Source organism: Hyla sarda, chromosome 3 (assembly GCF_029499605.1).
Source record: "Hyla sarda isolate aHylSar1 chromosome 3, aHylSar1.hap1, whole genome shotgun sequence".
In the NCBI taxonomy this organism is placed as follows: Eukaryota; Metazoa; Chordata; class Amphibia; order Anura; family Hylidae; genus Hyla; species Hyla sarda.
In genome coordinates, this window is record NC_079191.1 from 34,133,695 (window position 1) to 34,148,888 (window position 15,194).

General features: G+C 46.4%; 1 long non-coding RNA gene across 1 annotated transcript; it reads right to left on the reverse strand.

Moving 5' to 3' along the window:
- Positions 1–9,502: 9,502 nt before the first annotated feature.
- LOC130361262 (uncharacterized) lies at positions 9,503–10,374 on the reverse strand. The gene is made up of 3 exons (XR_008890925.1): positions 10,228–10,374; positions 9,907–9,961; positions 9,503–9,807 (listed from the first exon to the last, which is right to left on the reverse strand). It is a non-coding gene; the product is annotated as an uncharacterized LOC130361262 (long non-coding RNA).
- Between the last annotated feature and the right edge of the window lie 4,820 nt (positions 10,375–15,194).

A 15,194-nucleotide genomic window follows, 5' to 3' on the forward strand; every position in this document is an offset into this window, starting at 1 on the left:
AATGGCCATTAATATAACACTAAAGTATTTCTTGTAATCGAAATATAAGGACCCACTGGCAGCCGGTTTCCGGATCCTCACATGCTTGCCATCAAGGGCTCCAACACAGTTTGGAAAGTTGTCCGCTTCATGGAAACCTTTGGCAGATACAAGCCAGATTTCTTCATTTGGCTCTGGTAAGTATATGAGTTGAAGATGTCACCACAAAGCCTCACAAGTCTCTCCCACAATGTTACAAATGGTGGATTTGCCTAGACGGTATTGAAAATGGAGTGAGGCGAACGATTCTCCACAGGCAAGGAATCTGAAACAAAAAAGTTAAACACATAAGAGTACATATTCCAAAAAAAAAAAAAAATAAGGATATAGTATTATGTCTGGGTGGATTTGAACCACCAATCTTTCACTTTCAATGAATGTGCTCCCAATTGCAACACAGACATGATCTTGGCAATGTGTTTGAATTTTAATATTAACCCCCTCCCTCCCCTAATTTATCACAAATATACACACCAGGACGTACATTTACGTCCTGTGTATGACTGCGAGCATCGGAAGGGTGCTTGCGTCATACACAGCAGGTTCAGGCTGCTAGTAGCAGCTGGGAACCCGCCCGTAATGGCCGACATCCGCGATCATATCTTTACCTTAAATTGTACAGTGTGAAAACAAACCCCTCAAAAATGTGCAAAATTATGGCTTTCATTTAAATTTCCTCCGTAAAAAACATTTTTTTTGGGTTCGCCGTACATTTTATGGTAAAATGAGAGGTTTCATTACAAAGTACAATTGGTCACGTATAAAACAAGCCCTTTATGGGTCTGTAGATGGAAATATAAAAGAGTTATGGATTTTAGAATGATAGAAGGAAAAAGCGAAAACGCAAAAAAAAAACATTGGCCTGGTGCTTAAGGTGAAAATGGGCTGGGTCATTAAGGGGTTAAAGCTCATTTTCATCAACATTTAAATTAATTATGGGGATTAAACATCTATACATGATGGAAATATGGAATAAATGGAGGGAATTTGTTTCTGTAATTATTAAAATCCCTCATATTTTGTGTGGGGTGAAGGATGCACCATAAAAGAGCACATATAGTTATAAGTAATAAATTTACTGGAAAAAAAGGAGGGAATTCTTAAATATATTTAAGATCTTCCCTCCAATTTTATGGAGGGAAAAGGATGCACCAGAGAGCACATATATACTACTTGAAACAGCTGGAGACACACCAAAATGACTTAAAAGGCTTGTGCATTTTTTTTTTTAGCAAAATTAACATTTTGATAAAAATATTGTACCTGAGTGTCACTAGAAGCCGTTGTTCCGGTGAAATTGCCTTCCGGAAACGCGTGTCCAACCGCTGAAGATGACTCCTCACTATATCCAGAAGGACATCAAAGGAGGCAGGAGACATCCTAAGATAATCTTGGAATTTGACTGGATATTTACATAATTGCTGGTATAGACAATGGAATGCCCCATGCTGCTGGCGACAAAGATTTACTGGGTGCACCCAATATCGCCGGAACAACCGTTGCCTTTTCTCCTTCTCCCTCTCTCGAAAACTTAGCATTTTCAAATGCAAAATTGGCGAAACAATCATCGCTGTGGTAATGCACACACTGAGAGCTGTGAAAAGTGCTTGCTTCTCCTCTTAACTCACTAGCAAGACTAAAAAGAAAACCACTCCCAGTCTTCTGTAATATCAAAACAAGCAGAACTTTAATTAATTTTGGAGTGCACAAAAAAAGTATACGTTTTTTTTAGTGTAAAACCGTATGCAACCGTATACAACCGTATATACGTTTTTTATCATAATACGGTTTTCCGGCATATACGGTTGCATACGGTTTAGTACGGTTTTTAACGATACGTTTCCTTAAAAAAAACGTGATACGGGAACTGGATTGCAAAAACGTGGTGTGAACCCACCCTAACCATGGCGCTGCTGTCAACAATACCTCTGTAGCTGAGCCGCCTATCATGCGGCTGAATGAGCAACGAGCTATGAGCATTTAATTAAGGTGCCGGCGGGTATCCCGGTACCCGAACTGAGACGCCCGCCGAATGAGTGTAAGGCTGGGGGGCCCCGCTGATGCCGCCAATGAACCGAAAGTAAAATAAACCATAGGGCAGACCAGCTTTGTGCTTACCTGACCCAAGAAGGGAAACTCATTACTAGAAGTGATAGGCTTCTGAAAACAGCAGACTAGAACGCCAGCATAGTCAGAGACCTAACCCCCCCCCCCCCCTAAAGTCCTGCCTAATATAGTCCCAGACTCCTCCCACAAATTTGGTTAACTATCTCAGCTAACTATCACTTATCTGGAGAAGAACCCAGAGGCACCGTCCACCTTTACTTTCCATAAACCATCAATTATATATGGGGCCTCCTACTTTGCTCTCAGCCGCACATCACCTAGCCCAGGAGCACCATCTTCAGTGCCCCGAATCCCTCCCTGGGGCCTATGGCCGCAGAGGCTTTACCACCGGACTGTGTATCATCCATGCCCCACTTTTCCACTCCAAACTCCATCAAATCCAGTGATGCCTTCAGATCCTTCTCCTGCCCCATCCCCCACTGCTGCGACAAAACATTTACAACAGGACAGGTGGGCGGGAATCTTCTCATTTTGTGCTGTGCTGCCTGACTCCACCTCTTCCTCCCTGTCCCTATATACCTCCTCCTACTCCCCCTTCCTCCTCACCCTAACCCTTAACCCAGCATTAACTCCTTCAAACCTAGCCATTATCCCCCTGTAAAGCGCCCCTCCATTTAGATTTTTTCCCCTCCAGGGCTTCCTTGACTAGGGGAGATTCTAGCTGCTCGGTCCTTGCTACCTTACCCACCATAATGACAGACACAATCATTTGGTTCAAAGGCCACAGCAGACCAATTTTATTTAACAAAACTTCTATAACATCGTAACCATAAACTTTTGTATGAACATCATACATTAGTATAAACAATCAAACTCCTTTTCTGGAACAATACAGTATTTATCAGGAGAAGAATCCAGAGGCACCGTCCACCTTTACTTTCCATAAACCATCAATTATATATAGGGCCTTCTACTTTACTTCAAGCCGCACATCACCTAGCCCAGGAGCACCATCTTCAGAGCCCCGAATCCCTCCCTGGGGCCTATGGCCGCAGAGACCTTACCACCGGGCTGTGTACCTTCCACGCCCCACTTTTCCACTCCAAACTCCATCAAATCCAGTGATGCCTCCAGATCCTTCTCCTGCCCCATCCACAACGATAGTGAGTGACCCCCTACTCGCCAACATTCCGCCACACCAACACAGCACGCTCCACCGCCTCCTTAATTTCCAGCAACCACAGATCCATCCCCAGATCTTTTAAGTGGATACCGTCTGAGGCCATAAAATCAGGATTGCCCAACTCCAATGCCCTATGGCGCACCACCAAACCCCCATTACCAGCCACAAACTTCCCCACTACCTTGTTCCCCTTGGCCCACGCTCTGTTCAACCCAGCCAACGACCTGGCCCGCCTCCACTTCTTATGAGCCACCATGTCCGACCAAATCAATAGCAGGCTTGGGAGGGAGGACCACAGGCGAAGCAAATCCAATTTTATGTCCCTCATCAAGTCGCTAGATGTGCGGAACCCCAAATCGTTTCCCCCAAGGTGCAAAACCATGATATCAGGGGGCCTATCCATACTCACTTAAAACTACACCCACAGCAACAGATCGGGCAACCGCATGCACCCTTTACCCAACCACCAAACCTCCACCTCCGAAAGAGGAAAACCCAATTACCGACCAGCCAGACGGACCTACGATCTCATCCCCCCCCCCCTCTCTAGTCACATAGGAGTGACCAACGATCCATGTCAAGCACCTGCGGAAACCTAAAAGAAAAGAAAAACATGCCAGCCAAATGAAAAGAGAGAGAAAAGAAAACCTTACAACAAACTTGGTCTCACATATATCTTAAACCTGTCAGAATCCCACCTGCCAATACGCTTGATCAAGTCAGGCCCCAACCCCCACCGAGAAGCCTCCGTCGCCGCTCCAATACGAAAGGAGTGGGAACTATATTCAGCCTGACAGCCAGCCTCCCGCAAACATTTGCGGAACACCGCCATAAACTGGAAGCGGGACAAAAAAAAACCATCCACATGCACCAAAAGAGGGCCCAACCCAGGAGGACACACCGCCAGAAAGTCCCTGTAGCAAGACACCGGCCACCCGGACCCCTCCAAAGGCGCCAGCCTAACAATCACGCCCTTGCCCATCTGATCTGTCTTGGAGCACCAAAGCAAGCACTCCCACCGAACTACCCCTCTCCAAAAACCCCACACCACCTGCAGAACCAGAAAAAACGTTGTAACATCCGGCAACCCCCGCGCCTTGAACCAAAAAAACAGGGGCGACAAGCAAAGGCCCCATCCCGAAGGGGAAATGGCCTCACAAAAACCCTGCCAACATAAAAAAGTAGAGCTGCCTCCCACTCAGAGGCTGCCACCCCTAAACTCAAGCGTCCCACCAAGGCCTCCCAATCAGTTCACCACCGCCTGTACGCAGCCCAAGTAGCCCCACTCACGGACCGGCCGACCAGACCCATCGCCACAGCTACACCAGACTCCATAGCCAGTCGGGACAAGGGACCTCACTCTCCGCTGCCTCCGGCGCCTTCTCCCGAAAGCGCTCCCACTGAAAACGAGAGATGGCGTCAGCAACCTCATTAACAACCCCGGGAACATGCAAAGCAACAAATTGAGAATTTAGCTCCAAACTGCGTAACAGACTGACTACTGGTGGGGAATTCGCCGTTTGCCCATTAATGGCCTGCACTACTCCCAGATTGTCGCAATGGAAGCAAACCTTCTTATTGCGCCGCACCAACCCCGCCGTAGCTGCCGCCAAAAAACTTAACGACCGTCGCTGGAACTTCCATCTTGTCCGGGTCCAAAGGAACCCCAAACCAGCTGGCCACCCACTCCATAACCTGAAGCAGGATTGCACAGACCCTAGGCCTCGCCATGCTGATGAACAAAAAATTATCCAGTCGATTTGTGACTCCCGCTTCACCACCCATTCCAAAAAGGATCTAAACTGTTCAAAATACCAACAAGAAACCGAACACCCCATAAGCAGACAAAGATCCCCAAAGTACCCCCCTCCAAACAACAACCCAGAAACGGAAAACTGTCAGGATGGATGGGCAGCAGCCTTTAGGTAGCCTCAATATTTGTCTTAGCCAGCAGAGCTCCCCGGCCATACCGTTGCACCCACACCAAGGCAGCGTCAAAGGACGTATACGAAATGACACAAACCATCAGATCGATACCATCATTCACCGACTCCCCCGCTGGGTGCGAGAGATGGTGAATGAGCCGAAACTTATTGAGCTCCTTCTTTGGCACCAGGCCCAAAGGGGAAACCTGCAAGCCTGGCAACGGAGGGTACGCAAAAGGCCCCGCCATCCTGCCTAACTCCTTTAACAACTTTTCTGCAACCAACTCAGGGCGGAGCCGGGCCGAAACTAAGTTCCACACAACCCCCACCGAATCGCACGCCGAACTCGGAATTCGAAACCCTTCTGAATAAACATCACGCAATAACTCCCCCGACGCCTTATTTGGATACAGGTCTGGGAAGGGCACCATCCTTCCCACCACCACCGGAGTCACCCCTCTTGAAATCAGTCTCCGCCCTTCCCCCACCTTTTTTAAAGCAGTCAGACAGGCCATGGGCTCCCCCCTCAACCGGAGCATTCATGCCGAAAACGGCACTCCGCTCCAAACTTGCAGTTTCCTTCATTGAACTGCCAACAAACCCCTTTTGCCATACCCGCCGTCCGGGCGAAACCTGAGCCGCCAATGTGGTCCCTAAAGGACTGCAGCCCACTCCGCGGGGCGGCCATGAGCCTCATCCACAAACCAATGTCTTTGTGGTCCCACCGCATGGAAGGCCACAGTGCCATCCGTTGCCTAAACTGTTCGTCGTATCGCAACCAAGCAGTCCCCCCATAGACGTGATACGCCTCGCCTATAGCATCCATATAACAGAAAAGCCCAGAACAGTGCTCCGGCGCCTTCTTGCCCGCCACACTAGGCAGGATGGCAAAGGCCTACAGCCAGTTAGAAAACGACCGTGGTATCAATCGATACCGCTGCCGTTCCTCCTCTTTCGCCTTCTTCCCTTCATCTGGTTTAACCCTGTCTAAATAAAAGTTTTCCAAGTATAGCAGAGAAAAAATATTCACGTATTCGCCTTCCAGATTTTTCCTGCTCCTCAGGCTACAGATGAGCCCCCAAGGGGCCCTCGTAGCAGACATGCACCGCACCCCGCGCATTGTCCGTCAACCTCACATCCCCCCCAGCTCCCAAGGCGGTCAACACCGCCAAGGGTCCTGCCACCTGCCTGTCCGACGACCCCCCCCCCCAGCCCCGCTTCTGAGGAGCCCGCTGGCACCCACCACCGCACTGGCAGCCCCCGCCAGAGTTGCACCTGCACAACCAGCGAACTAGCTGCAGGCCCACCCCCCGCAGCCCTACCAGCCCCTGACAATCCTGCTGACCCGCTACCAGCACCCCACACCGCTGTGGGACCCCCCTACCCCCAGTCCCCTGCCATGTAATAAAAGCCTGCAGACCAGTAAGCAGCAATTGCCTGCCCATCCTCCTCTCCACTAGACCCTGCAGGATCCGTCTCCTGAGTAGCCCGGGTAACTGCCAAGCCAGCAGGGGACCGCCTCCGCTCCAGGGGAGCGGGTACAGTCACCTCACAGCGCACAACTCTCCGTCAGCCGCACCCCCACACTTTAGCAAGGGACAGACCGAGGGCTGCATCATGCTCCTCCAGGCCACCCCGTTCCACCACACCCAAGCGGCCACCAGCAGCCCCCCCCCCCCCCCCCCAGAGCTGCCCCCACCCGACCCTACGGAACAGGAGGCAGAGGGACCTGCATGGGGGCTTACCCTGCGGCGCTGGGCACATGGCAACGACTCAGGTGAAAGCTGCGCCGGCAAGCGGGAGCTGCGCCAGCTGGACTGGACCCCTGACCCCCGGCCGGCTGCAGTATCTCCTGGGATAGTGCAGCAAACTGGTCCTCCAGCCACTGAGGCTCGCTCCGCAAGGCCTCATCCTGCAGCCGCCACAGCACCTCGTCCACAGGAGAAGCCATCCCCAGGTGAAAGCGCTGCAGTCTTCTCCTTTTGTGCTGTGCCAACTGACTCCACCTCTTCCTCCCTGTCCCTATATACCCCCCTCCTGCTCCTCCTACTTCCCCTTACTCCTAAGCCTTACCCTAGCCATTATCCCCCTGTCATGCACCCTCCCATTTCGATTTTCTCCCCTCCAGGGCTTCCTTCCCTGCAAATTGCCAACAATAACGTGGATGGCCACTTTAACAGCAGCCCATCAGGAGAACGCATTCTGAAGGAAATACAGGTACTTTACTATAACGGATGCAGAGTATTGAGCCTATGGGATGCACGAGTATATAACTGCAGCTATACAACAGCATTGAACTTGTTACTTGTCCTTATTAACCATATTGAGATCCAGGCTTGAGCAGGCTTGACCGCCTATAACACTGATTAATGCAAAGCTATGGCTTTGTAGGGATCAGTGTAAAAGATCAGTGTGTGCATTGTTATAGCCTCCTATGGGAGCTATAAAACTGCAAAAAAAAAAGGGGAAAAAAAGTTAATAAAGGTCATTTAACCCCTTCCCTAATAAAAGTTTGAATCACCCCCCCTTTTCCCATTTAAAAAAAAATACAGTGTAAATAAAAATAAGCATATGTGGTATCGCCACGTGCGGAAATGTACGAATTAGCGGACGCTCTCCCGCACATGTTGGAACGTTACCAAGCAGACATGAAATAAAGAAGCTTGCTGTTCCTTGAAACCTGGTGAGTGCTCCATTCTTTAGTTTTTCCTTATGGGATATGTCTGTTATTTCTTTAGTGTGGCCGCCTAACTGTATGAATTTTCCTGCAACAAAATGTGAACACCATTTGCAGCGACCACATTTGAAATTTCCTTTTTTTCCCCTAAATTTTCTGCTAACCAGCTCGTCTTTCAAGTTTTTTGTTCTCTTAAAAGCTATGACTGGTTTTTGTAATGTCTTGTTGCCTGTAGTGGGGTCCCTTTCGATTAAGCTTCAGATGTAGTGGGGTCCCTTTCGATTAAGATTCAAATGGAGGCAGCATTTTCCCATGCAATTTTCCCACCGCACCTAAAATCGTGGTCGATTTTAGGTCCGGTGGAAAACCGCATACGGGGCAAAAATGAGCCAACCGGAGTCAGCGTTTCACTCCGGTCGGCTCATTGAAATGAATTACATACAGGACCGCATACGAAGGCATACAAGAGCTCAAGTTTTCAGCTGTCCCTGCCGTATGCGGTCCCGTATGGGACAAAACGTGATGTGAACCCAGCCTAATCTGATTGGTTGCTATAGGCAACTGGTCAACCTTTTGCTCTTCACAGGTTTTCATACATCTCCCCCAATGTGTATTATTATAATATACGTTTTTCCCCCCGGCTTTTCTCAAGTCATGTGATTCTTTCAACCAGTGGGAAGAAAAACAGCAAAACTTAAAAAAAAAAAAGAACAACAACCATACTTTCGGCATCCCACAAATTTGATTTAAAAACGCAATAAAAGAATGAAGAAAACCCCATTAGCGTCTGGTATTTCATATTACCCTAATGATTCCAACCTAACATGTGCCCGCACCGAACATGGTGTTTTATTTGTTTACAAACACGCCAAGTGTAATCCCAGCCTAAATGAATGTTTTCACAATATCTTGGAACAAGCAGCAGGCTGTGATATATACACAGTTGTGGCGTACCGCATGTGCCGCATTTATGTGGTGGCTTTCCACTGGCATATATGGCTTTCCAAAGGATAAGGGAAAATATGTCTGATCACGGAGGTCCTGCCGCTGGGACCCCCGCGATCTCCATGCAGCTGGGTTATTGCGGCACGGTCGTGATGTCACCCCACGCCCCCTCCATTCATGTCTATGGGAAGTGGCGTGATGTCACGACCCCCACCACGGGAACCCAGCACTCTAAACATACTGTTTAGAACGATGAGTACTGCATAGAGATCGTTGGGGTCCCAGCAGCAGGAACCCTTTGATCAGACATCTTATCTCCTATCCTTTAGATAGGTGATAAGATGTCTAGGGGCGGAGTACCCCTTTAAGGGCTAGTGCACATACCCAAAAGTTAGTCCTTTGCAACCCTATGACCCCTAGCAAGTTCCCTGCATGAGTCCCATGTATCAGATAAAGGCTAGTGCACGGAACTTGCTGGGTGTCCACCGTTTGCCTCGGCAACTTTACCACCCAGCATCAGCTGCCTCTCTAGCACCGCATTGTGTAGATCGTGCAGGAGAGCAGCTTTGGACACTTAAAATAAAAATAAAAAAACTCATGTCATCCATTTGGCTAACACTATTTTTCACACACAGAAATAAAATAAATTAATCAAACAAGTCAAAGATCAGTTTAAAAAAGGGGAACTTTATTTATTATTTATTAAAATGTTTGTGTCGGGATTTTTTTGTAACCTCCCATCACTCACAAAGAGCGTACAGTAACTAACTCAGGACAGGAAAAACCTCCAGAGGGGAGGAAACCTGTAGGGAATCCATGGCTACTGTATTGCCCTTCCTCTGGGCATACTAAAGGAGGTTACCTCTAGAATTTGGGCAAATGTGTCTGTGTATGTGCGTGATTCCTGGGGCTGGGCCTTCATCCAACTTCTTGCTGTAAGTCCGGAAATGGGACTCCACATCCTGGAAATACTGCATCGAAAATAGGAAAAGAAAAGAAAGATTATTTCTTATGTTTATTATAGAAATGTACATGGAAAATGCACTTATCAGTCATGTGTATGTACTTACCAGTCATCTTACTGTAAGTCCGGAAATGCGACTCCACATCCTGGAAATACTGCATCTAAAATAGAAAAGAAGAGAAAGGAAAAGAAAGATTATTTAGTATGTGTTTATTACAGAAATGTATATAGAAAGTGTGAATTCGGGTAGAAAAACAGACATGGTCGCACATCTACAATCTTGTATTATGATCTGATTGCTTCTCAGCATAATATCAAAAACTAACAGGTTGTTAGTATACATTTTTGATCAAAAAGTACAAGCCCACTCGCCACGTCAAGGCCGCCTATTTAGAGTGGGTCCCTAGTATATAGAAAGTGTACTTACCAGTCATGTGTATACACCTATATTCCAGGGTCCCTACAGTGTCCAACATCAGCCCCTCACTGATGAAGAATGAGCAGGAGCAGTGTTATTTCTGCTCAGTGCTGCTCTCTGGTGGACAATGGTTATGACATCACATGTGTGACACGCTGCTCCTCCTGGGAGTTCTATTTCAGTAGGGCTGCTCTCTGATTGGCTGGAAAAATGTTTTTTTTTAAACATATTGTGCATGACTGTTATCTAAGGGATTTTTGGCAATTTTTATTAAAATAAATATAGGAATAACTATAAAATAGAATAAAATAAATAAATAATAGTAAAAAATAGAAAAGCAGAAAAATAAAGTAATAATAATGATGAACAAGAACAGTAAACAGATGGAGGTGATAGGAACATTAAGGGGGTATTCCAGGCCAAAACTTTTTTTTATATATTGTAAGGATTCCTCCTTGGGGATTAGCTCTGGGATCGTCCTGGACACTGCTACGGGACACGTTTCCACTCAATAAACCCGCAGACAACAGTTATTCATGCACGCCTGGCACCTTGCCAGCTTTATTTAGACAGGTTGCAGGTAAAACAAAACATAACTCAGGAACAAACCAAAGTCCTAGACCGTCTGGTCACTGACTACACATATCAGCATGCCCTGACTACTATCTGGTGAGCTACCCTCAGCCAGCATAAAACATGTGCCCCTGCAACCTGTTACTCACAGTTCACACCACTTCTTCACTTCTTGGACCGCTCACAGTTCGCTGTGTGTTGTTTCCTCAACAGGGTCCGTGTGTCTCCCCCTACAGCGATGTGCTGTTACCCAGGGAGAGCCCCAACTATTCTGTTTCTTTTCCTCTTAAACACACACTTTCCCTTCCTGATACCTCATTAATCAGGCCACAGGTGGAGCATTCTGCAGAGATAGCAAGGGAAATACACCCTTTCCTTGCCACACTGCCACAATATCAACTTCTATTAAAAAATCTTAATCCTTCCAATAGTTATTAGCTTCTGAAGTTGAATTGTTGTTTTCTGTCTAAGGCCCCGTTCACACTACGGAATTCCCACGGAATTTCCGGGCGGCATTCCGCGGTGTGAACTTCAACATTAGTGTGAACGGGTTTCTGCAAGACCCGTTCACACTGCGGAATTTCAGCGGCGGACATTTCCGCCGCTGAAAGTGTTTCGCGCAAAGAAAGAACATGTTCATTCTTTGTGCGGATTCCGCGAGCACTGCATAGCCGTCAATGGTGACGGCTCAGTGCCCCGCGGTCATAGCGCCGAAGCAGTTCCGGCGGCGGCCGCCAGGAGGAAGCTCCGCTCGTGGAATCCATCCGCGAGAATTCCGACGTGTGAACGCACCCTAACTGCTCTCTGATGACTCACGTCCCGGGAGCTGTGCAGTTCCTATGGGGATATTCTCCCTATCTGACTGATCCATGCAAAGCTATGGCTTTGCAGGGATCAGTATAAGAGATCAGTGTGTGCAGTGTTATAGGCCCCTATGGGAACACTGCAAAAAAAAAGTTAACAAAGGTCATTCAACCCCTTCCCTAATAAAAGTTTGAATCACCCCCCTTTTCCCATAAAAAAAACTATAAATAAAAATAAAAATTGACACATGTGGTATCGCCACGTGCGTAAATGTTCGAACTATAAAATGATATCATTAAATAAAACCGCACGGTCAATGGCGTACGTGCAAAAAAAGTCCAAAATAGCATATTTTTGGTCACTTTTTATATCATAAAAAAATGAATAAAAAACGATCAACAAGTCCGATCAACACAAAAATTTTCCTGCATGTAGTTATAATTTTTTTCAGCAGTGCGACAAAATCAAACCTATATAAGTAGGGTATCATTTTAACCGGATGGACCTACAGAATAAAAATAAGGTGTCATTTTGTCCAAAAAATGCACTGTGTAGAAATGGAAGCCCCAAAACTTACAAAATTAAATTTTTACTTCAATTTTGTCGCACAATGATTTTTTTCCCGTTTCGCAGTAGATTTTTGGGTAAAATGACTGTCACTGCAAAGTAGAATTGGTGGCGCAAAAAATAAGCCATCGTATGAATTTTTAGGTGCAAAATTGAAAGCGTTATGATTTTTAGAAGGTGATGAGGAAAAAATGAAAATGCAAAAACGGAAAAACGCTAAGTCCTTAAGGGTTAAAGTGGTTGTGGCTCCTGCTGCCAGTTCAAGATCAGGCAGCATGGGCCGAGATTGACATACAACATCAGTGATCCCCTGTGGTTTCCAGCTGTTGCAAAACTACAACTCCCAGTACTAAACTTCAGACTTCCTGCTCTGACACGGAGTCATCAACGGATCGGTTCTGGACCTGCTGCAGGGCGCTCAGAAGTGACTGCCGGCGGTTTCGATCTGTGTGCGCTTCTTCCGGCCTCGTATGCATCATAGCGCTGTGCACGTGATAAAGGGAATCCACCAGGAAAAAAGCAAAGCTGAATGGGAATTAACTCCAGTAGATCTTGGGTTCAGTAGAAATAGCAATCCTATACAGTAAAGTGAATAACAGTCCAGAACATGGTTATAGGGCAAAAACCAGTCCTTTGCAGCATAATGTGGATAGTACTCAATATAGAAACAATAAAAACATCCAAATAAAAGGCCAAACGCGTTTCGGGGTATGGAGAGGTGTGTTCCAACCCCTTCCTTAGAGGCTGACAATGATAGCTGTATATAGCAAGTCTCTTATATAGGGATATCACTGATTATCTAGCTGGGCATGCTGGGACATATAGAGAGGGATTGTGGGAAAGGAAAACTCAGTAATAGAGATGAGCGAACTTACAGTAAATTCGATTCGTCACAAACTTCTCGGCTCGGCAGTTGATGACTTATCCTGCATAAATTAGTTCAGCTTTCAGGTGCTCCGGTGGGCTGGAAAAGGTGGATACAGTCCTAGGAGACTCTTTCCTAGGACTGTATCCACCTTTTCCGGAGCACCGGAAAGCTGAACTAATTTATGCAGGAAAAGTCAGCAACCGCCGAGCTGAGAAGTTCGTGACGAATCGAATTTACTGTAAGTTCGCTCATCTCTAGTCAGTAAGTCAGGTGCAAAATCAAAAAAAAAAAAACTAGAATATAAGGACACAATTCATACCTGAGTTACGTTATCAGTGCGTTTTTACATGAAAATACATTGTATTCCCCAAATTAGATAGGAATAACTATACAATAGAATAAAATAAATAAATAGTAAAAATAGAAAAGCAGAAAAATAAAGTAATAATAATGATGAACAGGAACAGTAAACAGATGGAGGTGATAGGAACATTAAAGGGGTGCTCCAGGCCAAAACTTTTTTATATATATATCAACTGGCTCCGGAAAGTTAAACAGATTTGTAAATTATTTATATTAAAAAATCTTAATCTTTCCAATAGTTGAATTGTTGTTTTCTGTCTAACTGCTTTCTGATGACTCACGTCCCGGGAGCTGTGCAGCTCCTATGGGGATATTCTCCCATCATGCACAGCTCCAGGGACGTGACATCATCATCGAGCAGTTAGACAGAAAACTTCAGAAGATTTACAAATAATACCATATGTGTGGATATGTGTGAAACTAACTTGCTATATAACCAATACCCTATTAACATATAACTTTTATTGTATCTTGTTAAAAATGTATTTACAAATACTTCCAGCAACCTGCTGTATATACAGATAAAAATGATGCTCACATCGAGTTAGTGTCTAGACATATCATGGGTATGCACACTTGACAAACAGATATATGCAGACAAGTCAATAATATAATATAGATAGATATAACTAACGTACTGCAAACTGTATTTTCTTTTCAGTCCTTAGGGAGGAGACTGTAGTGGGGTAAGATGAAATTAGGGTGGTATACAGATGTGTACAATCTATAAAGATTACAATAACCTAGCTACCACTCCTATTAAATACAATGCCTTACCCTACCTATCAGCGGGGGAGGCGCCCCCACTTCAACCGTTGACTCTCCACTCCCTCAGGCTGACTAAACAATGTGTGCATACATGTCAATACAAAACCATTAATAAAATATATAATGATGCATCATTATACAGCACATCTATGTGTATAGATAAGTGAGAAAAATATATTCAATTAAATCCTTCACCAAATAACAAAAATGAAAGATAAGAAAAAGGTAAAGAAGGATAAAATTTAAACCTTTGGAAAACTTCAGAAGCTAATAACTATTGGAAGGATTAAGATTTTTTAATAGAAGTAATTTACAAATCTGTTTAACTCCTTGGGGATGGAGGGCGTATGCATACGCCCTCGCGTCCCGTCACTTAAGGACGGAGGGCGTATCCATACGCCCTCCGTATTTCCGATCACTGCCGGGCGGTGATCGGACCGGGATGCCTGCTGATATCTATCAGCAGGCATCCCGTGGCAATGCCTAGGGGGGTCCTGAGACCCCCCCCCCCCCCCCCATGTCGGCGATCACAGCAAATCGGGTCACTGGTGACCCGATCTCACGGAAAATAAGTGTGATCGGAGCTGTCAGAGACAGCTCCGACCAGCCTAAAGGATAGGAGCGAGGTGGCAGTGTTAGAGGGGGGGTTAGAGTTCATTTCCCCCCGCTCTGCCCACCGATCGAAGTCGGTACAGAGCGGGGGGAACACGGGCGGCGAGGGGGGGGGGGAACATTGCCCGGCTTACCCGGACCTGCGGAGGCGGCATCCCGGAGCAGCGGCGTCATCATCTGAGCGGCGGCCGGAAAGTGCGGCTGAGAAGGCTGCAGTGAAGATCGCGATAAGTGATCTTCACTGTGGCCTTCTAAAAGCTGCAAAACTTCCACTCCCAGCAGGCCCAGACAGCCAATGGCTGTCTGGGCATGCTGGGAGTTGTAGTTTTGCAACATCTGAAGGGTCACAGTTTGGAGACCACTACTTAGCGGTCTCCAAACTGTTCTTCCCCAGTTGTTGCATAACTACAACTCCTGGCAT